Consider the following 25,770-nt stretch of genomic DNA (forward strand, 5'->3'; position numbering starts at 1 on the left):
GAGCAAAATCATGTTTCACAAGTACGGAGTCATTGTTTGAAGTAGCCACTTGGAGAAATTTAAGGGAATGTACTGTTTAAACCTTTTTGATCATAATGAGTCAATTCACAAATTCATTACTTTCCTGAAAGAGCACATGAGAAAGATTCAATATGGTATCAACCCTTTCAATCAATGGTTCACTGACTTGGTTGAAACAACGCATAGATGGTTACTGGCATTAGTCAAAGAGGGATTAAGGATTCTGTTCGCTGTGGTGTCAATCATCATTGCATGTAGTATTGTGATAAATGTGGTTAAAGGGTTACTTGCAAAAATGTTATAGAGATTTTGAAGTGGTGCTGGAAACAGGTACCCGGTGGATCCCTGCAAAGTGGACTGAAGCAGCCGTAGAATCTGCACATGCCGAAGACGACCATGAAGAGGTTCCTGATAATCATTCTGACAATGACATGGGCTGCGCCAACTCAAGGACTGCCAAGGACAGCCTTCGATCCTAAGGAGAATGTCTGGGTATCCCTGGCTAGGAAACTGAATACCACCACCTTCTGTGAAAGTCTAGCCAGCCCTAGCACACCTTCTGTTACATACCTTGTTGGGGTACCATTCATTGACTATAGTAGTTGTGGTGTGATTAGGTTTAAGTTGTGTTACCATTAAGTGATTACAGTAATTGTAATGTTATTAGGTTTAAGTTTTGTTATGTCATTGTAGTTGTGTTATGTTATGTATTCGACGTCTGATGAAAAAACCTTCGGCCAAGTACTGCTCGTACAAAAAGAAAAAGGGGGAATTGTTGGGAATTGGCATACAGGGCCTGGACATGAGTCCGTGGAACAATTGTTTGATCTGAGCTTGCCTTAAGCAACCAGGAGTAGGCCTTAGAAAATCTCATGGCCTGCTGTAGCTGAGCAAACCAAGCTACCAGAATAACTATGAGAAGCTCCCACGACAATGATTCCCACGTTGCCCAATTGAGGAATTCAGAAAAATATTGTTACCAGCAGCTGGCTTCAAGGACAAGATCTACGTGAGTGCTAATCACAAGGGGGGTTGTTTTCTTGCAGGTGGGGTTGTTTTCTTCTAGTTGTTTGTCTGAGTGCTTTTGACCAATAATCTTGTGTGAAACACTGTCCGCCCCTGTTAAGTTCACCGTAAAAGTTAGGCTATTCGGGCAATAAAATGGAGCAGCATGGTCTGACTCAACCGGTGTCTGTCGTGTTTTCGGCCGTGCTTCCTAACAGACCCCTGCCCTGTCGCCGTTGGGCAGAGGGAGGGGATCTGGGAGTTGAGGAGGAATGGAGACAGGTCCCTGCTCGACATCGCAAGTGATGCCCTCCCCTTCTGGTCCCACCTTCCCAGGTGCCCTTCCACAACAGGTTTGAGGCCCTCGAGAGACCGGTGGGTGAGGAAGAGGTAGCAAGTGTTCCCAGGAGGATGCCTAGGGCGAGGAGGTCAACTCCACGCCTCAGGGCTGCCTCCACCAAGAAAGACAGAAGGGTTATTGTTGTGGGAGACTCTATCCTTAGGGAACAGAGGGCCCTATTTGTCGGCCTGACCCTATCCATCGGGAAGTCTGCTGCCTCCCTGGGACCAGGGTCAGGGACGTTGCCAGGAAGCTTCCCAACCTGGTACGCCCCTCTGACTATTATACTCTTTTGATAGTCCAGGCAGGTAGTGACGACATTGAAGAGAGAAGCCTGAAGGCTATCAAACAAGACTTTAGGGGGCTGGGACGGTTAGTGGATGGAGCAGGAGTGCAGGTGGTGTTTTCGTCCATCCCTACAGTGGCAGGGAGGGGTACAGAGAGGACACGGAAAGCCCACCTCTTAAACATGTGGCTCAGGGGCTGGTGCCAACGCAGAAATCTTGGGTTTTTCGACCATGGGGCACTTTACTCGGCACCCGGCCTGATGGCTGCAGGCGGGTCCCTATCTTTTAGGGGAAAAAGGATCCTGGGCCAGGAGCTGGCAGGGCTCGTTGAGAGGTCTTTAAACTAGGTAAGAAGGGGGATGGGGCTGAAGCAAGGATTGTTGGAGCTGTGCCAGAGGGAACAATAGTAAGGCCGGGGGATAAGGCAATGGCCCAGCTGAAGTGCATCTACACCAATGCACGCAGCATGGGTAACAAACAGGAGGAGCTGGAAGCCATCGTGCGGCAGGCAGGCTACGACTTGGTTGCCATCACGGAGACGTGGTGGGACCGGTCTCATGACTGGAGTGCTGCAATGACTGGCTATAAGCTCTTCAGAAGGGACAGGCAGCACAGAAGGGGTGGTGGTGTGGCTCTCTATATGAGAGAGTCTTTTGATGTTGTAGAACTTGAGGCTGGGAATGACAAGGTCGAGTCCCTTTGGGTTAGGATTGGCAGGGACAACAAGGCTAGTGTCCTGGTCGGGGTCTGCTATAGACCGCCGAACCAGGATGAGGAGACGGATGAGGAGTTCTACAGGCAGCTGACAGAAGTTGCAAAATCTTCAGCACTTGTTCTCATGGGGGACTTCAACTTCCCTGACATATCCTGGAAGCACAACACAGCCCAGAGAAAGCAGTCTAGGAGGTTTCTGGAGAGCGTGGAAGATAGCTTCCTGACGCAGCTGGTTAGCGAGCCTACCAGGGGTGGTGCCCCGCTAGACCTTCTCTTCACAAACAGATGTGATTGTCGGGAGCTGTCTTGGGCAGAGTGACCACGAAATGGTGTTCTCTATTCTTGGCGAGGCAAGGAAGGGGACCAGTAAAACCACTGTATTGGACTTCCGGAGGGCTGACTTTGTGCTGCTAAGGACACTGGTTGGTAGAGTCCCTTGGGAGGCGGTTCTGAAGGGCAGAGGGGTCCAGGAAGGCTGGGCGCTCTTCAAGAGGGAAATCTTAATGGCGCAGGAACGGTCTGTCCCCACGTGCCCAAAGACGAGCTGGCGGGGAAGAAGACCAGCCTGGCTGAACAGAGAATTGTGGCTTAAGCTTAGGAGAAAAAAGAGGGTTTATAATCTTTGGAAAAGTGGACAGGCCACTAGGGAGGACTATAAGGATGTAGCGAGGCTGTGCAGGGACAAAATTAGAAAGGCCAAAGCTCATATGGAGCTCAATCTGGCTACTGTCGTTAAAGATAACAAAAACTGTTTTTATAAATACATCAACACAAAAAGGAGGACTAAGGAGAATCTCCATCCTTTACTGGATGCGGGGGGAAACCTAGTTACAAGAGATGAGGAAAAGGCGGAGGTGCTTAATGCCTTCTTCACCTCAGTCTTTAGCGGCAATACCGGTTGTTCTCTGGATACCCAGTACCCTGAGCTGGTGGAAGGGGATAGGGAGAAGGATGTGGCCCTCACTATCCACGAAGAACTGGTTGGTGACCTGGTACGGCACTTGGATGTGCACAAGTCGATGGGGCCGGATGGGATCCACCCAAGGGTACTGAGAGAACTGGCAGAGGAGCTGGCCAAGCCCCTATCCATCATTCATCAACAGTCCTGGCTATCGGGGGAGGTCCCAGTTGACTGGCGGCTAGCAAACGTGACGCCCATCTACAAGAAGGGCAGGAGGGAAGACCCGGAAAACTACAGGCCTGTCAGTTTGACCTCAGTGCCAGGGAAGCTCATGGAGCAGATTCTCTTGAGAGTCATCACGCAGCACTTGCAGGGCAAGCAGGCGATCAGGCCCAGTCAGTATGGGTTTATGAAAGGCAGGTCCTGCTTGACGAACCTGATCTCCTTCTGTGACAAAGTGACGCGCTGGGTGGATGAGGGAAAGGCTGTGGATGTGGTCTACCTTGACTTCAGCAAGGCTTTTGACACCGTCTCCCACAGCATTCTCCTCAAGAAACTGGCTGCTCTTGGCTTGGACTGGCGCACGCTTCGTTGGGTTAGAAACTGGCTGGATAGCCGGGCCCAAAGAGTCGTGGTAAATGGAGCCAAGTCCAGTTGGAGGCTGGTCACTAGTGGCGTCCCCCAGGGCTCGGTGCTGGGGCCGGTCCTCTTTCATATCTTCATCAATGATCTGGACGAGGGCATTGAGTGCATCCTCAGTAAGTTTGCAGATGACACCAAGCAAAGTGTGTGTGTCGATCTGCTTGAGGGTAGGAAGGCTCTGCAGGAGGATCTGGATAGGCTGCACCGATGGGCTGAGGTCAACTGCATGAAGTTCAACAAGGCCAAGTGCCGGGTCCTGCACCTGGGACGCAATAACCCCAAGCAGAGCTACAGGCTGGGAGATGAGTGGTTGGAGAGCTGCCAGGCAGAGAAGGACCTGGGAGTGATGGTGGACATTTGGCTGAATATGAGCCAGCAGTGTGCTCAGGTGGCCAAGAAGGCCAACGGCATCCTGGCTTGTATCAGAAACAGTGTGACCAGCAGGGCTAGGGAGGTGATCGTCCCCCTGTACTCGGCTCTGGTGAGGCCGCACCTCGAGTACTGTGTTCAGTTTTGGGCCCCTCGCTACAAGAAGGACATCGAGGTGCTTGAGCGGGTCCAGAGAAGGGCGACGAAGCTGGTGAGGGGCCTGGAGAACAAGTCCTACGAGGAGCGGCACAGAAGTCTGCTGCAGAAGTCGCTCATAGGGTTGTTCAACAATCCTTTCCACGCTCTTTAGCCATAATGTCTAATCTGTGGTGGCTTGCAAAGGAGTTTCTGTGCCTGCAGGGATACGTTAAAGTAGTTTTGTGGCAATGCAATGTAGTTTTGGAAGTTGTCTTGCCCTTTTATACGTCTGTAACCTCTTTCCTGCATCCAGAGGAGAAGCTGTGAAGCTTGACGTTACGAATGTCTTATGCAGAATATCAACCCCACATAGTTAAGGTAGTTGTTCATCTTGGAGGGGGTACATTTGAATCCAAAACTCATCTTTAGAACAGAAGCAAGTGTGAGATATGTTCACCTGATTCGTGTCAGTATGGAACAATGCTAGGGCCGCATTGTATGATGAATGTGACCTTCTGTCTTGCATACCCTTGTATAACCACAAGTCTAAGAAAAACAGTGGTTAATGTATATAGTTCTTGTATCTTGCAAAGGAATGTTTTAGCAACTCATGTCAATAGAGAGCTTGAAGGGAAATGTATTTGTAGACTTTTCCTTGAAGTCTCTGGTATCTGGGGGGTTTCAGAATAACTGCTAACTATGATGACTATTGCGTGGGACACTATGCAAGTCTCTGATATCTGGGCAGGAGATCAAGGAGACAGGGAGAGCTGAAGAACAACTAAAAGACAAAGCTTGCAGGGAAGGTTGCACAAGTCTCTGACATACAGCCAAGTTGGACAAGAGGGAGGAAGACTATGAGCCTTCAGCACGAGAGACCACCAGAGGGACCACCGGAGACTGATACGCATGCTCCAGTAGGAGGGTTTGGATTCCGGAATCTAATTATAATAACCCTGTTGTTTTTTTTAGAAGTAGTAATGAATATGTATTAGCCTAGGAGCATAAAAATCAGCTGCTTGATGTAACTGGTGTGCGTCTTGGTGGAGCAGAGACTCCTGGTGCACCCAGCGCTGTTTGCTTACCTGTATTCCTTTAATAAATTGTAAACTTTGATTATAGTCCTATTTTGAATACTGAGCTATTTATTACACAAGGTATTAAGCTCTTTATGTTAATAGGAACGTGAGTCTTTCTGCCTGGAACACAATTCAACAGAGCAGTCAACCATTTCTTTAGCTTTGAAGATGCTGAAATGGACCCTGGGTTAAAAAGAACCGGTCCAGAGAAGGGCGACGAAGGGCGACGAAGCTGGTGAGGGGCCTGGAGAACAAGTCCTATGAGGAACGGCTGAAGGAGCTGAGCTTGTTCAGCCTGGAGAAGAGGAGGCTCAGGGGCGACCTTATCGCTCTCTACAGATACCTTAAAGGAGGTTGTAGCGAGGTGGGGGTTGGCCTGTTCTCCCACGTGCCTGGTGACAGGATGAGGGGGAATGGGCTAAAGTTGTGCCAGGGGAGGTTTAGGTTGGATGTTAGGAAGAACTTCTTTACCGAAAGGGTTGTTAGACTGTGGAACAGGCTGCTCAGGGAAGTGGTGGAGTCACCATCCCTGGAAGTCTTTAAAAGACGTTTAGATGTAGAGCTTAGGGATATGGTTTAGTGGGGACTGTTAGCGTTAAATCAGAGGTTGGACTCGATGATCTTGAGGTCTCTTCCAACCTAGAAATTCTATGATTCTGTGGTTCCCAGCCTGTCTCTAAAGATAGTTGTTTAGTGCTAAAATGTGAGTTTCCTTTCTGGTATGTGACCATCCTAGTCTTAAGATTTCCAGTACTCAGTCATGTACCCCAGACTCCCGTGTTTTGAGGGGGATCGTACTCCCCTTACCTAATATGGGAATCCCGTTTTTGTGCCTCAAGGGTCAATGGTGTAAGGCACTTAGAAATCATTGCGGATTGTGGTTGTTGTCAGTTGCCACGTAAATTAAGGCCATGCAAGGACCTTCTACTCTTTCATCTTCCCTTTCATTTGTTGTCAGGTTACTACTCAATATTACACCTTTGGTGAGAAGTCCTAAAAAAAACCAACAAACATTACATCTTAATGTTAACAACTCTTGTTTTTTCTTTCTCTAGGTCTGCCAGTAGCTGACAAGGTAGAAAGATGACCTTTTCTCTTTCATTCTTGTGAAGTTAGAGGCAGTGCCCAATTAAACTGTGACTGAGGCTCTGCGATGGTGCAAGTCTATCTTACTCCTTCAAATTCAGTGATGCAGCCAGCGTTTTCAGTAATGAACTTTCAAGGATTCAACCACTTTAAAGCTTTTGGACAGTGGCAATTATCTGAAAACATTCCTACAGATTTATCTTCTTCATTTACATTTGCTTGCTCTCTCCATCTCATTCAAAGCAGTCAGGACTGGTTTGCTTCCCTCTTCTCTGGAAGTTTGCACTAGGAACCATTGTTAGAATCAGAATCCTGATCTGAGAGCACGATGAAAAATGTTGCACACAAACTTGTACATTGGAGAGGAAAATGTTCATGTATACGTCAGTATTGTACTCAAACAGCTGCTTACACCTTTTAACTTTTAAACCTGAGAAGCAACAGGTAGTTTCTACGTTGCCCTTGGGGGTAGTGTACTCTTCTGTACTTTGCTTCTATACAAACAGCTCAAAATTTGAAAGTCATGTTGTCAGTCATACCACCAAACAACCTTGCACGGCATTACACGTTCCCCCCCCAGATAGATCTTGCCGTCAATGAGAGACCAGACAAGGAAATAATGCCGGCACATAAAACTAACTTGTAGATATATCCCTTGTTGGCATTCTTTTTTTTTTGTTGTTTTGTTTTGATGCTTTGTGGGGCTTAGCTGTACCTCAGTGAGAAGAATGTCTTCTGGTGTGAACTGAAATTATACCTCTCTGCCACAATGTCTCTCTATTTATTTATTTATTTTTTTGGGGGGGAGGGCTGGGGAGGGGAGAGAAGGGTGTTGATAATTCCTTGGGGACACCTGAAGGAGTTGCAAAATAATAAAATTTAGGTGAAGGAAAAGTTCCTTCTCTTAATTTTTGTCGTTGTTGTTTTTCTTTTCCATCTGGTCATAAAATGAAGGTCCCATTTTCTGGCTTTTGGCAGATTGCAAGCATGCTGGAACCATTCACGTTACGTAGACTGTATTTGTCTGAAATGATAATATCATACCTATAGTCTGCTGCAGGCTCAAAAGCAGCCTATGCCTCCTGGTCTGTTTTATGCCTTTGCTTTTGTTACTACATCCTTGTAAGTCTTCAACAGGGAAATGAAATTACCCTATACAAAAGAAACACCATCCAGAAGAAACTTCAGGTGCTAGGGCCTGAATTTTCACTGAAACCAAAGGCAGGTATCTTACTGACGTGAAGAAAGGGGCTTTATCTATCCTGGTTTGTTTAGTACTGAAGGAGCGTGAAAGAGATGCATGTCCTTGTCTCTGAAGAGGAGGCAAAGGAACAGCTAGTGCAAGGAACGCAAAATTCAGTTATGCCGAACTAACAGGTGGTTGTATCCCAGCTTGGAGACCACAACACAGAATCACCTAGGTTGGAAGAGACCTCCAAGATCACGTAGTCCAACCTCTGGCGTAACACTAACAAGTCCTCCACTAAGCCGTATCCCTAAGCTCTACACCTAAACATCTTTCAAAGACCTCCAGGGATAGTGACTCCACCACTCCCCTGGGCAGCCCGTTCCAATGCCTAACAACCGTTTCGGTAAAGAAGTTCTTCCTGACACCCAACCTAAACCTCCCCTGGTGCAACTTTAGCGCATTCCCCCTCGTCCTATCACCAGGCACATATGAGAATAGACCAACCCCCACCTCGCTACAGCCTCCTTTGAGGTATCTGTAGAGAGCAATAAGGTCGCCCCTGAGCCTCCTCTTCTCCAGACCGAACAATCCCAGCTCCCTCAGCCGCTCCTCCTAAGACTTGTTCTCCAGATCCCTTGCCAGCTTTGTTGCCCTTCCCTGGACTCACTGGAGCCCCTCAATATCCTTCTTGTAGCGAGGGGCCCAGAACCGAACACAGTACTTGGGCTGCGGCCTCACCTGAGCCAAGTACAGGGGGACAATCACCTTCCTTAGTCCTGCTGGCCATGCTGTTTCTTGTAGGAGTCAGGATGCTGTTGGCCTTCTTGGCCACCTGAGCACACTGCTGGCTCATACTGAGTCGACTAGCCACCAGTACTCCCAGGTCCTTCTCTGCCAGGCAGCTTTCTAACCACTCAGATGGCTTTTCCAACCAGCTTCAAACTTCCAGATCTAGAGGAACGCTTTGACTGCGGCCTAAAAGCCACGTGTATGTAAGCTGCCGCAAGCCAGCCAATCTTCTTCCCATGACCTGCCAGGAAACAGCAACGTAGGCAGGTAACCAAATTAAAGCCAAAACTTGCCAGCCCAGTCCTTGACCTGAATAGTGAGTGAGGATCCGGATCCTGGCATTTATGCGCGATAGCTTCTACACAGTCAAAGTAAATACACCCCGGGTGCCCTGAGCTGGAGGACCACGACGGTGGGCACGATAAACTCCCAACCGACCCTGAACGTGTGCGGGATTTGCTGCTCCACCTGGATCTATACAAGTCCGTGGGTCCGGATGGGGTTCATCCCAGGGTGCTTAAGGAGCTGGCTGACGCCATCGCGGGACCTCTCTCAATTATTTTTCAATGATCTTGTGAATCTGGAGAGGTCCCAGTAGACTGGAAGCTGGCAAATGTCGTACCAATTTTCAAGAAGGGCAAGAAAATAGACCGTGGCAACTACAGGCCTGTTAGTCTCACATCAGCGCCTGGTAAAATTCTGGAGAAGATGATCCTTGAAAGTATTGAAGCGCACCTGGGGGACAATGCAGTCATTGGTCCCAGCCCACATGGGTTCATGAGGGGTAGGTCCTGCCTAACAAATCTGAATTCCTTTTATGATAAGATCAGCCATCTGGTTGATCAAGGGAAACCAGCTGACGTGATCTTTTTGGACTTGAGCAAAGCTTTCGACATAGAATCATAGAATCATAGAATATCCTGAGCTGGAAGGGACCCTTAAGGATCATCAAGTCCAACTCTTGACACCGCACAGGTCTACCCAAAAGTTCAGACCATGTGACTAAGTGCACAGTCCAATCTCTTCTTAAATTCAGACAGGCTCGGTGCAGTAACCACTTCCCTGGGGAGCCTGTTCCAGCGTGCAACCACCCTCTCTGTGAAGAACCCATGGTTTCCCATGGGATCCTACTGGACAAAAATGTCCAGCATACAACTTAGCAAAAACACCATACGATGGGTGAGCAATTGGCTGACAGGCAGGGCTCAAGGGCTTGTGGTAAATGGGGCCACATCAGGGTGGCGCACGGTCACTAGTGGGGTCCCTCAAGGCTCCATTTTAGGGCCGGTCCTCTTCAATGTTTTTATAAACGATTTAGATGTAGGACTAGAAGGTGTTTTGAGCAAATTTGCTGATGGCACCAAACTTGGAGGAGTTGTAGACTCAGATGAGGGGCTGAGTGTGGAAAGGCCTTGCAGAGAGATCTGGACAGATTGGAGAGCTGGGCGATCACCAACCGCATGAGGATTAACAAGAGCAAGTGCCGGGTCCTGCACCTGGGACGGGGCCACCCTGGCTATATGTACCGACTGGGTGATGAGATGCCGTAGAGCAGCCCTGCAGAGAGGGATCCGGGCGTGGTGGTTGACAGCAAGTTGAACATGAGCCAGCAGTGTGCCCTGGCAGCCAGGAGGGCCAACCGTGTCCTGGGGTGCATCAAGCACGGCATTGCTGGTCGATCGAGGGAAGTGATTGTCCCGCTCTACTCTGCGCTGGTGCGGCCTCACCTCGAGTACTGTGTGCAGTTCTGGGCACCACAGTATAAAAAGGACATGAAACTGTTGGAGAGTGTCCAGAGGAGGGCGACGAAGATGGTGAAGGGCCTAGAGGGGAAGCCGCATGAGGAGCAGCTGAGGGCACTGGGCCTGTTCAGCCTGGGGAAGGGGAGGCTAAGGAGGGACCTCATTGCAGCGTACAACTTCCTCGCGTGGGGGAGTGCAGAGGCAGGTGCTGACCTATTCTCCGTAATCACCAGTGACAGGACCCACGGGAACGGTGTTAAGCTGAGGCAGGGAAGTTTTAGGCTGGATGTCAGGAAGAGGTTCTTCACCGAGAGGAGGGTGGTTGCACGCTAGAACAGGCTCCCCAGGGAACTAGTCACTGCACCAAGCCTGTCTGAATTTAAGAAGCGATTGGACTGTGCACTTGGTCACGTGGTCTAAACTTTTGGGTAGACCTGTGCGGTGCCAGGAGTTGGACTTGATGATCCTTAAGGGTCCCTTCCAGCTCAGGATATTCTATGATTCTATAAATAGTCCAGTCAGAGGTCATGGGGCTAGATTTAGAAAAGTCCTGCATAAAGAAGGGATCTCAGAGAAGAAAATGTAGATAGCATTAATATCAAGAAAAGGAATTCTGATTGCTAATTTGTTTATCTGTCATGACTAGACAGATGAAAATCTATGATGGCAAGTTTGCCTTTAAGGTCATTTTATTTTTATTAATTTCTTTTATTTATTTGTATTTATTTTTTTAACAGGCTCTGTACTAATTTTGCTCACAGAATGACTAACAGAAATATGAGCTTTGTGCAAATTTTGTATTTAATTCATTATGTCAACTGTAACCACTAAGCCCCTTGTCAGGTTATTTCTACAAGTGATAAGGAGCAATAGACCTTAAAACCTTGAAGCCAGGTAGACGAGCTTATTCCACAAGGTCTCTTGGCTTCACCCTTGTTAAGTGCAACCTGCCAGGTGTGGGTCATTTGACCTTTGTTATATAGGAAGCCTGAGGACAGGTGGGGGAATTGCCTCCCCAGGAGAAACTGAGGCTTGGGTAGCCTAGGGTGTTTTTCTCTCGTGGTGAATCGGGCTCAGTGTTCCCTACTAGGCTGCTTTTCCTTCAAGTTTTCTGCCCTCTCTGTGAAATAGCTTTAGAGACTCTATGAGCCAGTTACATTGGTGGTGCCTTCTTCAGAAGAACCCTGGTGGGACTATTTCACTGCGAAGCACGTTGGAAGTGACTCGAGTTCAGGAGACAGCAGGTAAGAGTTCCTGGGTTCTGTGGTTGTTACTGTTGAGGAGTTTGAGTACTTCCTTCACCTTGTCTGTATCCTGTGAAATTACATAGGTGGCTTCTAAGCTCCCTTTTAAGTACTGGAGGAAAACAAAAAAGGCTGCAGAAGCCCAAGTGCACACAGGTCAGCCTGAAGTTGAACAAACTTCTTAAGTATTTGAAAGATTGAAAAACGAGCTGTGGGAAGAGGCGCAGAGTCGCTGGGGCGCAGAGTCGCTGGGGCGCAGAGTCGCTGGGGCGCAGAGTCGCTGGGGCGCAGAGTCGCTGGGGCGCAGAGTCGCTGGGGCGCAGAGTCGCTGGGGCGCAGAGTCGCTGGGGCGCAGAGTCGCTGGGGCGCAGAGTCGCTGGGGCGCAGAGTCGCTGGGGCGCAGAGTCGCTGGGGCGCAGAGTCGCTGGGGCGCAGAGTCGCTGGGGCGCAGAGTCGCTGGGGCGCAGAGTCGCTGGGGCGCAGAGTCGCTGGGGCGCAGAGTCGCTGGGGCGCAGAGTCGCTGGGGCGCAGAGTCGCTGGGGCGCAGAGTCGCTGGGGCGCAGAGTCGCTGGGGCGCAGAGTCGCTGGGGCGCAGAGTCGCTGGGGCGCAGAGTCGCTGGGGCGCAGAGTCGCTGGGGCGCAGAGTCGCTGGGGCGCAGAGTCGCTGGGGCGCAGAGTCGCTGGGGCGCAGAGTCGCTGGGGCGCAGAGTCGCTGGGGCGCAGAGTCGCTGGGGCGCAGAGTCGCTGGGGCGCAGAGTCGCTGGGGCGCAGAGTCGCTGGGGCGCAGAGTCGCTGGGGCGCAGAGTCGCTGGGGCGCAGAGTCGCTGGGGCGCAGAGTCGCTGGGGCGCAGAGTCGCTGGGGCGCAGAGTCGCTGGGGCGCAGAGTCGCTGGGGCGCAGAGTCGCTGGGGCGCAGAGTCGCTGGGGCGCAGAGTCGCTGGGGCGCAGAGTCGCTGGGGCGCAGAGTCGCTGGGGCGCAGAGTCGCTGGGGCGCAGAGTCGCTGGGGCGCAGAGTCGCTGGGGCGCAGAGTCGCTGGGGCGCAGAGTCGCTGGGGCGCAGAGTCGCTGGGGCGCAGAGTCGCTGGGGCGCAGAGTCGCTGGGGCGCAGAGTCGCTGGGGCGCAGAGTCGCTGGGGCGCAGAGTCGCTGGGGCGCAGAGTCGCTGGGGCGCAGAGTCGCTGGGGCGCAGAGTCGCTGGGGCGCAGAGTCGCTGGGGCGCAGAGTCGCTGGGGCGCAGAGTCGCTGGGGCGCAGAGTCGCTGGGGCGCAGAGTCGCTGGGGCGCAGAGTCGCTGGGGCGCAGAGTCGCTGGGGCGCAGAGTCGCTGGGGCGCAGAGTCGCTGGGGCGCAGAGTCGCTGGGGCGCAGAGTCGCTGGGGCGCAGAGTCGCTGGGGCGCAGAGTCGCTGGGGCGCAGAGTCGCTGGGGCGCAGAGTCGCTGGGGCGCAGAGTCGCTGGGGCGCAGAGTCGCTGGGGCGCAGAGTCGCTGGGGCGCAGAGTCGCTGGGGCGCAGAGTCGCTGGGGCGCAGAGTCGCTGGGGCGCAGAGTCGCTGGGGCGCAGAGTCGCTGGGGCGCAGAGTCGCTGGGGCGCAGAGTCGCTGGGGCGCAGAGTCGCTGGGGCGCAGAGTCGCTGGGGCGCAGAGTCGCTGGGGCGCAGAGTCGCTGGGGCGCAGAGTCGCTGGGGCGCAGAGTCGCTGGGGCGCAGAGTCGCTGGGGCGCAGAGTCGCTGGGGCGCAGAGTCGCTGGGGCGCAGAGTCGCTGGGGCGCAGAGTCGCTGGGGCGCAGAGTCGCTGGGGCGCAGAGTCGCTGGGGCGCAGAGTCGCTGGGGCGCAGAGTCGCTGGGGCGCAGAGTCGCTGGGGCGCAGAGTCGCTGGGGCGCAGAGTCGCTGGGGCGCAGAGTCGCTGGGGCGCAGAGTCGCTGGGGCGCAGAGTCGCTGGGGCGCAGAGTCGCTGGGGCGCAGAGTCGCTGGGGCGCAGAGTCGCTGGGGCGCAGAGTCGCTGGGGCGCAGAGTCGCTGGGGCGCAGAGTCGCTGGGGCGCAGAGTCGCTGGGGCGCAGAGTCGCTGGGGCGCAGAGTCGCTGGGGCGCAGAGTCGCTGGGGCGCAGAGTCGCTGGGGCGCAGAGTCGCTGGGGCGCAGAGTCGCTGGGGCGCAGAGTCGCTGGGGCGCAGAGTCGCTGGGGCGCAGAGTCGCTGGGGCGCAGAGTCGCTGGGGCGCAGAGTCGCTGGGGCGCAGAGTCGCTGGGGCGCAGAGTCGCTGGGGCGCAGAGTCGCTGGGGCGCAGAGTCGCTGGGGCGCAGAGTCGCTGGGGCGCAGAGTCGCTGGGGCGCAGAGTCGCTGGGGCGCAGAGTCGCTGGGGCGCAGAGTCGCTGGGGCGCAGAGTCGCTGGGGCGCAGAGTCGCTGGGGCGCAGAGTCGCTGGGGCGCAGAGTCGCTGGGGCGCAGAGTCGCTGGGGCGCAGAGTCGCTGGGGCGCAGAGTCGCTGGGGCGCAGAGTCGCTGGGGCGCAGAGTCGCTGGGGCGCAGAGTCGCTGGGGCGCAGAGTCGCTGGGGCGCAGAGTCGCTGGGGCGCAGAGTCGCTGGGGCGCAGAGTCGCTGGGGCGCAGAGTCGCTGGGGCGCAGAGTCGCTGGGGCGCAGAGTCGCTGGGGCGCAGAGTCGCTGGGGCGCAGAGTCGCTGGGGCGCAGAGTCGCTGGGGCGCAGAGTCGCTGGGGCGCAGAGTCGCTGGGGCGCAGAGTCGCTGGGGCGCAGAGTCGCTGGGGCGCAGAGTCGCTGGGGCGCAGAGTCGCTGGGGCGCAGAGTCGCTGGGGCGCAGAGTCGCTGGGGCGCAGAGTCGCTGGGGCGCAGAGTCGCTGGGGCGCAGAGTCGCTGGGGCGCAGAGTCGCTGGGGCGCAGAGTCGCTGGGGCGCAGAGTCGCTGGGGCGCAGAGTCGCTGGGGCGCAGAGTCGCTGGGGCGCAGAGTCGCTGGGGCGCAGAGTCGCTGGGGCGCAGAGTCGCTGGGGCGCAGAGTCGCTGGGGCGCAGAGTCGCTGGGGCGCAGAGTCGCTGGGGCGCAGAGTCGCTGGGGCGCAGAGTCGCTGGGGCGCAGAGTCGCTGGGGCGCAGAGTCGCTGGGGCGCAGAGTCGCTGGGGCGCAGAGTCGCTGGGGCGCAGAGTCGCTGGGGCGCAGAGTCGCTGGGGCGCAGAGTCGCTGGGGCGCAGAGTCGCTGGGGCGCAGAGTCGCTGGGGCGCAGAGTCGCTGGGGCGCAGAGTCGCTGGGGCGCAGAGTCGCTGGGGCGCAGAGTCGCTGGGGCGCAGAGTCGCTGGGGCGCAGAGTCGCTGGGGCGCAGAGTCGCTGGGGCGCAGAGTCGCTGGGGCGCAGAGTCGCTGGGGCGCAGAGTCGCTGGGGCGCAGAGTCGCTGGGGCGCAGAGTCGCTGGGGCGCAGAGTCGCTGGGGCGCAGAGTCGCTGGGGCGCAGAGTCGCTGGGGCGCAGAGTCGCTGGGGCGCAGAGTCGCTGGGGCGCAGAGTCGCTGGGGCGCAGAGTCGCTGGGGCGCAGAGTCGCTGGGGCGCAGAGTCGCTGGGGCGCAGAGTCGCTGGGGCGCAGAGTCGCTGGGGCGCAGAGTCGCTGGGGCGCAGAGTCGCTGGGGCGCAGAGTCGCTGGGGCGCAGAGTCGCTGGGGCGCAGAGTCGCTGGGGCGCAGAGTCGCTGGGGCGCAGAGTCGCTGGGGCGCAGAGTCGCTGGGGCGCAGAGTCGCTGGGGCGCAGAGTCGCTGGGGCGCAGAGTCGCTGGGGCGCAGAGTCGCTGGGGCGCAGAGTCGCTGGGGCGCAGAGTCGCTGGGGCGCAGAGTCGCTGGGGCGCAGAGTCGCTGGGGCGCAGAGTCGCTGGGGCGCAGAGTCGCTGGGGCGCAGAGTCGCTGGGGCGCAGAGTCGCTGGGGCGCAGAGTCGCTGGGGCGCAGAGTCGCTGGGGCGCAGAGTCGCTGGGGCGCAGAGTCGCTGGGGCGCAGAGTCGCTGGGGCGCAGAGTCGCTGGGGCGCAGAGTCGCTGGGGCGCAGAGTCGCTGGGGCGCAGAGTCGCTGGGGCGCAGAGTCGCTGGGGCGCAGAGTCGCTGGGGCGCAGAGTCGCTGGGGCGCAGAGTCGCTGGGGCGCAGAGTCGCTGGGGCGCAGAGTCGCTGGGGCGCAGAGTCGCTGGGGCGCAGAGTCGCTGGGGCGCAGAGTCGCTGGGGCGCAGAGTCGCTGGGGCGCAGAGTCGCTGGGGCGCAGAGTCGCTGGGGCGCAGAGTCGCTGGGGCGCAGAGTCGCTGGGGCGCAGAGTCGCTGGGGCGCAGAGTCGCTGGGGCGCAGAGTCGCTGGGGCGCAGAGTCGCTGGGGCGCAGAGTCGCTGGGGCGCAGAGTCGCTGGGGCGCAGAGTCGCTGGGGCGCAGAGTCGCTGGGGCGCAGAGTCGCTGGGGCGCAGAGTCGCTGGGGCGCAGAGTCGCTGGGGCGCAGAGTCGCTGGGGCGCAGAGTCGCTGGGGCGCAGAGTCGCTGGGGCGCAGAGTCGCTGGGGCGCAGAGTCGCTGGGGCGCAGAGTCGCTGGGGCGCAGAGTCGCTGGGGCGCAGAGTCGCTGGGGCGCAGAGTCGCTGGGGCGCAGAGTCGCTGGGGCGCAGAGTCGCTGGGGCGCAGAGTCGCTGGGGCGCAGAGTCGCTGGGGCGCAGAGTCGCTGGGGCGCAGAGTCGCTGGGGCGCAGAGTCGCTGGGGCGCAGAGTCGCTGGGGCGCAGAGTCGCTGGGGCGCAGAGTCGCTGGGGCGCAGAGTCGCTGGGGCGCAGAGTCGCTGGGGCGCAGAGTCGCTGGGGCGCAGAGTCGCTGGGGCGCAGAGTCGCTGGGGCGCAGAGTCGCTGGGGCGCAGAGTCGCTGGGGCGCAGAGTCGCTGGGGCGCAGAGTCGCTGGGGCGCAGAGTCGCTGGGGCGCAGAGTCGCTGGGGCGCAGAGTCGCTGGGGCGCAGAGTCGCTGGGGCGCAGAGTCGCTGGGGCGCAGAGTCGCTGGGGCGCAGAGTCGCTGGGGCGCAGAGTCGCTGGGGCGCAGAGTCGCTGGGGCGCAGAGTCGCTGGGGCGCAGAGTCGCTGGGGCGCAGAGTCGCTGGGGCGCAGAGTCGCTGGGGCGCAGAGTCGCTGGGGCGCAGAGTCGCTGGGGCGCAGAGTCGCTGGGGCGCAGAGTCGCTGGGGCGCAGAGTCGCTGGGGCGCAGAGTCGCTGGGGCGCAGAGTCGCTGGGGCGCAGAGTCGCTGGGGCGCAGAGTCGCTGGGGCGCAGAGTCGCTGGGGCGCAGAGTCGCTGGGGCGCAGAGTCGCTGGGGCGCAGAGTCGCTGGGGCGCAGAGTCGCTGGGGCGCAGAGTCGCTGGGGCGCAGAGTCGCTGGGGCGCAGAGTCGCTGGGGCGCAGAGTCGCTGGGGCGCAGAGTCGCTGGGGCGCAGAGTCGCTGGGGCGCAGAGTCGCTGGGGCGCAGAGTCGCTGGGGCGCAGAGTCGCTGGGGCGCAGAGTCGCTGGGGCGCAGAGTCGCTGGGGCGCAGAGTCGCTGGGGCGCAGAGTCGCTGGGGCGCAGAGTCGCTGGGGCGCAGAGTCGCTGGGGCGCAGAGTCGCTGGGGCGCAGAGTCGCTGGGGCGCAGAGTCGCTGGGGCGCAGAGTCGCTGGGGCGCAGAGTCGCTGGGGCGCAGAGTCGCTGGGGCGCAGAGTCGCTGGGGCGCAGAGTCGCTGGGGCGCAGAGTCGCTGGGGCGCAGAGTCGCTGGGGCGCAGAGTCGCTGGGGCGCAGAGTCGCTGGGGCGCAGAGTCGCTGGGGCGCAGAGTCGCTGGGGCGCAGAGTCGCTGGGGCGCAGAGTCGCTGGGGCGCAGAGTCGCTGGGGCGCAGAGTCGCTGGGGCGCAGAGTCGCTGGGGCGCAGAGTCGCTGGGGCGCAGAGTCGCTGGGGCGCAGAGTCGCTGGGGCGCAGAGTCGCTGGGGCGCAGAGTCGCTGGGGCGCAGAGTCGCTGGGGCGCAGAGTCGCTGGGGCGCAGAGTCGCTGGGGCGCAGAGTCGCTGGGGCGCAGAGTCGCTGGGGCGCAGAGTCGCTGGGGCGCAGAGTCGCTGGGGCGCAGAGTCGCTGGGGCGCAGAGTCGCTGGGGCGCAGAGTCGCTGGGGCGCAGAGTCGCTGGGGCGCAGAGTCGCTGGGGCGCAGAGTCGCTGGGGCGCAGAGTCGCTGGGGCGCAGAGTCGCTGGGGCGCAGAGTCGCTGGGGCGCAGAGTCGCTGGGGCGCAGAGTCGCTGGGGCGCAGAGTCGCTGGGGCGCAGAGTCGCTGGGGCGCAGAGTCGCTGGGGCGCAGAGTCGCTGGGGCGCAGAGTCGCTGGGGCGCAGAGTCGCTGGGGCGCAGAGTCGCTGGGGCGCAGAGTCGCTGGGGCGCAGAGTCGCTGGGGCGCAGAGTCGCTGGGGCGCAGAGTCGCTGGGGCGCAGAGTCGCTGGGGCGCAGAGTCGCTGGGGCGCAGAGTCGCTGGGGCGCAGAGTCGCTGGGGCGCAGAGTCGCTGGGGCGCAGAGTCGCTGGGGCGCAGAGTCGCTGGGGCGCAGAGTCGCTGGGGCGCAGAGTCGCTGGGGCGCAGAGTCGCTGGGGCGCAGAGTCGCTGGGGCGCAGAGTCGCTGGGGCGCAGAGTCGCTGGGGCGCAGAGTCGCTGGGGCGCAGAGTCGCTGGGGCGCAGAGTCGCTGGGGCGCAGAGTCGCTGGGGCGCAGAGTCGCTGGGGCGCAGAGTCGCTGGGGCGCAGAGTCGCTGGGGCGCAGAGTCGCTGGGGCGCAGAGTCGCTGGGGCGCAGAGTCGCTGGGGCGCAGAGTCGCTGGGGCGCAGAGTCGCTGGGGCGCAGAGTCGCTGGGGCGCAGAGTCGCTGGGGCGCAGAGTCGCTGGGGCGCAGAGTCGCTGGGGCGCAGAGTCGCTGGGGCGCAGAGTCGCTGGGGCGCAGAGTCGCTGGGGCGCAGAGTCGCTGGGGCGCAGAGTCGCTGGGGCGCAGAGTCGCTGGGGCGCAGAGTCGCTGGGGCGCAGAGTCGCTGGGGCGCAGAGTCGCTGGGGCGCAGAGTCGCTGGGGCGCAGAGTCGCTGGGGCGCAGAGTCGCTGGGGCGCAGAGTCGCTGGGGCGCAGAGTCGCTGGGGCGCAGAGTCGCTGGGGCGCAGAGTCGCTGGGGCGCAGAGTCGCTGGGGCGCAGAGTCGCTGGGGCGCAGAGTCGCTGGGGCGCAGAGTCGCTGGGGCGCAGAGTCGCTGGGGCGCAGAGTCGCTGGGGCGCAGAGTCGCTGGGGCGCAGAGTCGCTGGGGCGCAGAGTCGCTGGGGCGCAGAGTCGCTGGGGCGCAGAGTCGCTGGGGCGCAGAGTCGCTGGGGCGCAGAGTCGCTGGGGCGCAGAGTCGCTGGGGCGCAGAGTCGCTGGGGCGCAGAGTCGCTGGGGCGCAGAGTCGCTGGGGCGCAGAGTCGCTGGGGCGCAGAGTCGCTGGGGCGCAGAGTCGCTGGGGCGCAGAGTCGCTGGGGCGCAGAGTCGCTGGGGCGCAGAGTCGCTGGGGCGCAGAGTCGCTGGGGCGCAGAGTCGCTGGGGCGCAGAGTCGCTGGGGCGCAGAGTCGCTGGGGCGCAGAGTCGCTGGGGCGCAGAGTCGCTGGGGCGCAGAGTCGCTGGGGCGCAGAGTCGCTGGGGCGCAGAGTCGCTGGGGCGCAGAGTCGCTGGGGCGCAGAGTCGCTGGGGCGCAGAGTCGCTGGGGCGCAGAGTCGCTGGGGCGCAGAGTCGCTGGGGCGCAGAGTCGCTGGGGCGCAGAGTCGCTGGGGCGCAGAGTCGCTGGGGCGCAGAGTCGCTGGGGCGCAGAGTCGCTGGGGCGCAGAGTCGCTGGGGCGCAGAGTCGCTGGGGCGCAGAGTCGCTGGGGCGCAGAGTCGCTGGGGCGCAGAGTCGCTGGGGCGCAGAGTCGCTGGGGCGCAGAGTCGCTGGGGCGCAGAGTCGCTGGGGCGCAGAGTCGCTGGGGCGCAGAGTCGCTGGGGCGCAGAGTCGCTGGGGCGCAGAGTCGCTGGGGCGCAGAGTCGCTGGGGCGCAGAGTCGCTGGGGCGCAGAGTCGCTGGGGCGCAGAGTCGCTGGGGCGCAGAGTCGCTGGGGCGCAGAGTCGCTGGGGCGCAGAGTCGCTGGGGCGCAGAGTCGCTGGGGCGCAGAGTCGCTGGGGCGCAGAGTCGCTGGGGCGCAGAGTCGCTGGGGCGCAGAGTCGCTGGGGCGCAGAGTCGCTGGGGCGCAGAGTCGCTGGGGCGCAGAGTCGCTGGGGCGCAGAGTCGCTGGGGCGCAGAGTCGCTGGGGCGCAGAGTCGCTGGGGCGCAGAGTCGCTGGGGCGCAGAGTCGCTGGGGCGCAGAGTCGCTGGGGCGCAGAGTCGCTGGGGCGCAGAGTCGCTGGGGCGCAGAGTCGCTGGGGCGCAGAGTCGCTGGGGCGCAGAGTCGCTGGGGCGCAGAGTCGCTGGGGCGCAGAGTCGCTGGGGCGCAGAGTCGCTGGGGCGCAGAGTCGCTGGGGCGCAGAGTCGCTGGGGCGCAGAGTCGCTGGGGCGCAGAGTCGCTGGGGCGCAGAGTCGCTGGGGCGCAGAGTCGCTGGGGCGCAGAGTCGCTGGGGCGCAGAGTCGCTGGGGCGCAGAGTCGCTGGGGCGCAGAGTCGCTGGGGCGCAGAGTCGCTGGGGCGCAGAGTCGCTGGGGCGCAGAGTCGCTGGGGCGCAGAGTCGCTGGGGCGCAGAGTCGCTGGGGCGCAGAGTCGCTGGGGCGCAGAGTCGCTGGGGCGCAGAGTCGCTGGGGCGCAGAGTCGCTGGGGCGCAGAGTCGCTGGGGCGCAGAGTCGCTGGGGCGCAGAGTCGCTGGGGCGCAGAGTCGCTGGGGCGCAGAGTCGCTGGGGCGCAGAGTCGCTGGGGCGCAGAGTCGCTGGGGCGCAGAGTCGCTGGGGCGCAGAGTCGCTGGGGCGCAGAGTCGCTGGGGCGCAGAGTCGCTGGGGCGCAGAGTCGCTGGGGCGCAGAGTCGCTGGGGCGCAGAGTCGCTGGGGCGCAGAGTCGCTGGGGCGCAGAGTCGCTGGGGCGCAGAGTCGCTGGGGCGCAGAGTCGCTGGGGCGCAGAGTCGCTGGGGCGCAGAGTCGCTGGGGCGCAGAGTCGCTGGGGCGCAGAGTCGCTGGGGCGCAGAGTCGCTGGGGCGCAGAGTCGCTGGGGCGCAGAGTCGCTGGGGCGCAGAGTCGCTGGGGCGCAGAGTCGCTGGGGCGCAGAGTCGCTGGGGCGCAGAGTCGCTGGGGCGCAGAGTCGCTGGGGCGCAGAGTCGCTGGGGCGCAGAGTCGCTGGGGCGCAGAGTCGCTGGGGCGCAGAGTCGCTGGGGCGCAGAGTCGCTGGGGCGCAGAGTCGCTGGGGCGCAGAGTCGCTGGGGCGCAGAGTCGCTGGGGCGCAGAGTCGCTGGGGCGCAGAGTCGCTGGGGCGCAGAGTCGCTGGGGCGCAGAGTCGCTGGGGCGCAGAGTCGCTGGGGCGCAGAGTCGCTGGGGCGCAGAGTCGCTGGGGCGCAGAGTCGCTGGGGCGCAGAGTCGCTGGGGCGCAGAGTCGCTGGGGCGCAGAGTCGCTGGGGCGCAGAGTCGCTGGGGCGCAGAGTCGCTGGGGCGCAGAGTCGCTGGGGCGCAGAGTCGCTGGGGCGCAGAGTCGCTGGGGCGCAGAGTCGCTGGGGCGCAGAGTCGCTGGGGCGCAGAGTCGCTGGGGCGCAGAGTCGCTGGGGCGCAGAGTCGCTGGGGCGCAGAGTCGCTGGGGCGCAGAGTCGCTGGGGCGCAGAGTCGCTGGGGCGCAGAGTCGCTGGGGCGCAGAGTCGCTGGGGCGCAGAGTCGCTGGGGCGCAGAGTCGCTGGGGCGCAGAGTCGCTGGGGCGCAGAGTCGCTGGGGCGCAGAGTCGCTGGGGCGCAGAGTCGCTGGGGCGCAGAGTCGCTGGGGCGCAGAGTCGCTGGGGCGCAGAGTCGCTGGGGCGCAGAGTCGCTGGGGCGCAGAGTCGCTGGGGCGCAGAGTCGCTGGGGCGCAGAGTCGCTGGGGCGCAGAGTCGCTGGGGCGCAGAGTCGCTGGGGCGCAGAGTCGCTGGGGCGCAGAGTCGCTGGGGCGCAGAGTCGCTGGGGCGCAGAGTCGCTGGGGCGCAGAGTCGCTGGGGCGCAGAGTCGCTGGGGCGCAGAGTCGCTGGGGCGCAGAGTCGCTGGGGCGCAGAGTCGCTGGGGCGCAGAGTCGCTGGGGCGCAGAGTCGCTGGGGCGCAGAGTCGCTGGGGCGCAGAGTCGCTGGGGCGCAGAGTCGCTGGGGCGCAGAGTCGCTGGGGCGCAGAGTCGCTGGGGCGCAGAGTCGCTGGGGCGCAGAGTCGCTGGGGCGCAGAGTCGCTGGGGCGCAGAGTCGCTGGGGCGCAGAGTCGCTGGGGCGCAGAGTCGCTGGGGCGCAGAGTCGCTGGGGCGCAGAGTCGCTGGGGCGCAGAGTCGCTGGGGCGCAGAGTCGCTGGGGCGCAGAGTCGCTGGGGCGCAGAGTCGCTGGGGCGCAGAGTCGCTGGGGCGCAGAGTCGCTGGGGCGCAGAGTCGCTGGGGCGCAGAGTCGCTGGGGCGCAGAGTCGCTGGGGCGCAGAGTCGCTGGGGCGCAGAGTCGCTGGGGCGCAGAGTCGCTGGGGCGCAGAGTCGCTGGGGCGCAGAGTCGCTGGGGCGCAGAGTCGCTGGGGCGCAGAGTCGCTGGGGCGCAGAGTCGCTGGGGCGCAGAGTCGCTGGGGCGCAGAGTCGCTGGGGCGCAGAGTCGCTGGGGCGCAGAGTCGCTGGGGCGCAGAGTCGCTGGGGCGCAGAGTCGCTGGGGCGCAGAGTCGCTGGGGCGCAGAGTCGCTGGGGCGCAGAGTCGCTGGGGCGCAGAGTCGCTGGGGCGCAGAGTCGCTGGGGCGCAGAGTCGCTGGGGCGCAGAGTCGCTGGGGCGCAGAGTCGCTGGGGCGCAGAGTCGCTGGGGCGCAGAGTCGCTGGGGCGCAGAGTCGCTGGGGCGCAGAGTCGCTGGGGCGCAGAGTCGCTGGGGCGCAGAGTCGCTGGGGCGCAGAGTCGCTGGGGCGCAGAGTCGCTGGGGCGCAGAGTCGCTGGGGCGCAGAGTCGCTGGGGCGCAGAGTCGCTGGGGCGCAGAGTCGCTGGGGCGCAGAGTCGCTGGGGCGCAGAGTCGCTGGGGCGCAGAGTCGCTGGGGCGCAGAGTCGCTGGGGCGCAGAGTCGCTGGGGCGCAGAGTCGCTGGGGCGCAGAGTCGCTGGGGCGCAGAGTCGCTGGGGCGCAGAGTCGCTGGGGCGCAGAGTCGCTGGGGCGCAGAGTCGCTGGGGCGCAGAGTCGCTGGGGCGCAGAGTCGCTGGGGCGCAGAGTCGCTGGGGCGCAGAGTCGCTGGGGCGCAGAGTCGCTGGGGCGCAGAGTCGCTGGGGCGCAGAGTCGCTGGGGCGCAGAGTCGCTGGGGCGCAGAGTCGCTGGGGCGCAGAGTCGCTGGGGCGCAGAGTCGCTGGGGCGCAGAGTCGCTGGGGCGCAGAGTCGCTGGGGCGCAGAGTCGCTGGGGCGCAGAGTCGCTGGGGCGCAGAGTCGCTGGGGCGCAGAGTCGCTGGGGCGCAGAGTCGCTGGGGCGCAGAGTCGCTGGGGCGCAGAGTCGCTGGGGCGCAGAGTCGCTGGGGCGCAGAGTCGCTGGGGCGCAGAGTCGCTGGGGCGCAGAGTCGCTGGGGCGCAGAGTCGCTGGGGCGCAGAGTCGCTGGGGCGCAGAGTCGCTGGGGCGCAGAGTCGCTGGGGCGCAGAGTCGCTGGGGCGCAGAGTCGCTGGGGCGCAGAGTCGCTGGGGCGCAGAGTCGCTGGGGCGCAGAGTCGCTGGGGCGCAGAGTCGCTGGGGCGCAGAGTCGCTGGGGCGCAGAGTCGCTGGGGCGCAGAGTCGCTGGGGCGCAGAGTCGCTGGGGCGCAGAGTCGCTGGGGCGCAGAGTCGCTGGGGCGCAGAGTCGCTGGGGCGCAGAGTCGCTGGGGCGCAGAGTCGCTGGGGCGCAGAGTCGCTGGGGCGCAGAGTCGCTGGGGCGCAGAGTCGCTGGGGCGCAGAGTCGCTGGGGCGCAGAGTCGCTGGGGCGCAGAGTCGCTGGGGCGCAGAGTCGCTGGGGCGCAGAGTCGCTGGGGCGCAGAGTCGCTGGGGCGCAGAGTCGCTGGGGCGCAGAGTCGCTGGGGCGCAGAGTCGCTGGGGCGCAGAGTCGCTGGGGCGCAGAGTCGCTGGGGCGCAGAGTCGCTGGGGCGCAGAGTCGCTGGGGCGCAGAGTCGCTGGGGCGCAGAGTCGCTGGGGCGCAGAGTCGCTGGGGCGCAGAGTCGCTGGGGCGCAGAGTCGCTGGGGCGCAGAGTCGCTGGGGCGCAGAGTCGCTGGGGCGCAGAGTCGCTGGGGCGCAGAGTCGCTGGGGCGCAGAGTCGCTGGGGCGCAGAGTCGCTGGGGCGCAGAGTCGCTGGGGCGCAGAGTCGCTGGGGCGCAGAGTCGCTGGGGCGCAGAGTCGCTGGGGCGCAGAGTCGCTGGGGCGCAGAGTCGCTGGGGCGCAGAGTCGCTGGGGCGCAGAGTCGCTGGGGCGCAGAGTCGCTGGGGCGCAGAGTCGCTGGGGCGCAGAGTCGCTGGGGCGCAGAGTCGCTGGGGCGCAGAGTCGCTGGGGCGCAGAGTCGCTGGGGCGCAGAGTCGCTGGGGCGCAGAGTCGCTGGGGCGCAGAGTCGCTGGGGCGCAGAGTCGCTGGGGCGCAGAGTCGCTGGGGCGCAGAGTCGCTGGGGCGCAGAGTCGCTGGGGCGCAGAGTCGCTGGGGCGCAGAGTCGCTGGGGCGCAGAGTCGCTGGGGCGCAGAGTCGCTGGGGCGCAGAGTCGCTGGGGCGCAGAGTCGCTGGGGCGCAGAGTCGCTGGGGCGCAGAGTCGCTGGGGCGCAGAGTCGCTGGGGCGCAGAGTCGCTGGGGCGCAGAGTCGCTGGGGCGCAGAGTCGCTGGGGCGCAGAGTCGCTGGGGCGCAGAGTCGCTGGGGCGCAGAGTCGCTGGGGCGCAGAGTCGCTGGGGCGCAGAGTCGCTGGGGCGCAGAGTCGCTGGGGCGCAGAGTCGCTGGGGCGCAGAGTCGCTGGGGCGCAGAGTCGCTGGGGCGCAGAGTCGCTGGGGCGCAGAGTCGCTGGGGCGCAGAGTCGCTGGGGCGCAGAGTCGCTGGGGCGCAGAGTCGCTGGGGCGCAGAGTCGCTGGGGCGCAGAGTCGCTGGGGCGCAGAGTCGCTGGGGCGCAGAGTCGCTGGGGCGCAGAGTCGCTGGGGCGCAGAGTCGCTGGGGCGCAGAGTCGCTGGGGCGCAGAGTCGCTGGGGCGCAGAGTCGCTGGGGCGCAGAGTCGCTGGGGCGCAGAGTCGCTGGGGCGCAGAGTCGCTGGGGCGCAGAGTCGCTGGGGCGCAGAGTCGCTGGGGCGCAGAGTCGCTGGGGCGCAGAGTCGCTGGGGCGCAGAGTCGCTGGGGCGCAGAGTCGCTGGGGCGCAGAGTCGCTGGGGCGCAGAGTCGCTGGGGCGCAGAGTCGCTGGGGCGCAGAGTCGCTGGGGCGCAGAGTCGCTGGGGCGCAGAGTCGCTGGGGCGCAGAGTCGCTGGGGCGCAGAGTCGCTGGGGCGCAGAGTCGCTGGGGCGCAGAGTCGCTGGGGCGCAGAGTCGCTGGGGCGCAGAGTCGCTGGGGCGCAGAGTCGCTGGGGCGCAGAGTCGCTGGGGCGCAGAGTCGCTGGGGCGCAGAGTCGCTGGGGCGCAGAGTCGCTGGGGCGCAGAGTCGCTGGGGCGCAGAGTCGCTGGGGCGCAGAGTCGCTGGGGCGCAGAGTCGCTGGGGCGCAGAGTCGCTGGGGCGCAGAGTCGCTGGGGCGCAGAGTCGCTGGGGCGCAGAGTCGCTGGGGCGCAGAGTCGCTGGGGCGCAGAGTCGCTGGGGCGCAGAGTCGCTGGGGCGCAGAGTCGCTGGGGCGCAGAGTCGCTGGGGCGCAGAGTCGCTGGGGCGCAGAGTCGCTGGGGCGCAGAGTCGCTGGGGCGCAGAGTCGCTGGGGCGCAGAGTCGCTGGGGCGCAGAGTCGCTGGGGCGCAGAGTCGCTGGGGCGCAGAGTCGCTGGGGCGCAGAGTCGCTGGGGCGCAGAGTCGCTGGGGCGCAGAGTCGCTGGGGCGCAGAGTCGCTGGGGCGCAGAGTCGCTGGGGCGCAGAGTCGCTGGGGCGCAGAGTCGCTGGGGCGCAGAGTCGCTGGGGCGCAGAGTCGCTGGGGCGCAGAGTCGCTGGGGCGCAGAGTCGCTGGGGCG

This window comes from Anas platyrhynchos, chromosome 10 (genome assembly GCF_047663525.1).
Source record: "Anas platyrhynchos isolate ZD024472 breed Pekin duck chromosome 10, IASCAAS_PekinDuck_T2T, whole genome shotgun sequence".
Taxonomy (NCBI): Eukaryota; Metazoa; Chordata; class Aves; order Anseriformes; family Anatidae; genus Anas; species Anas platyrhynchos.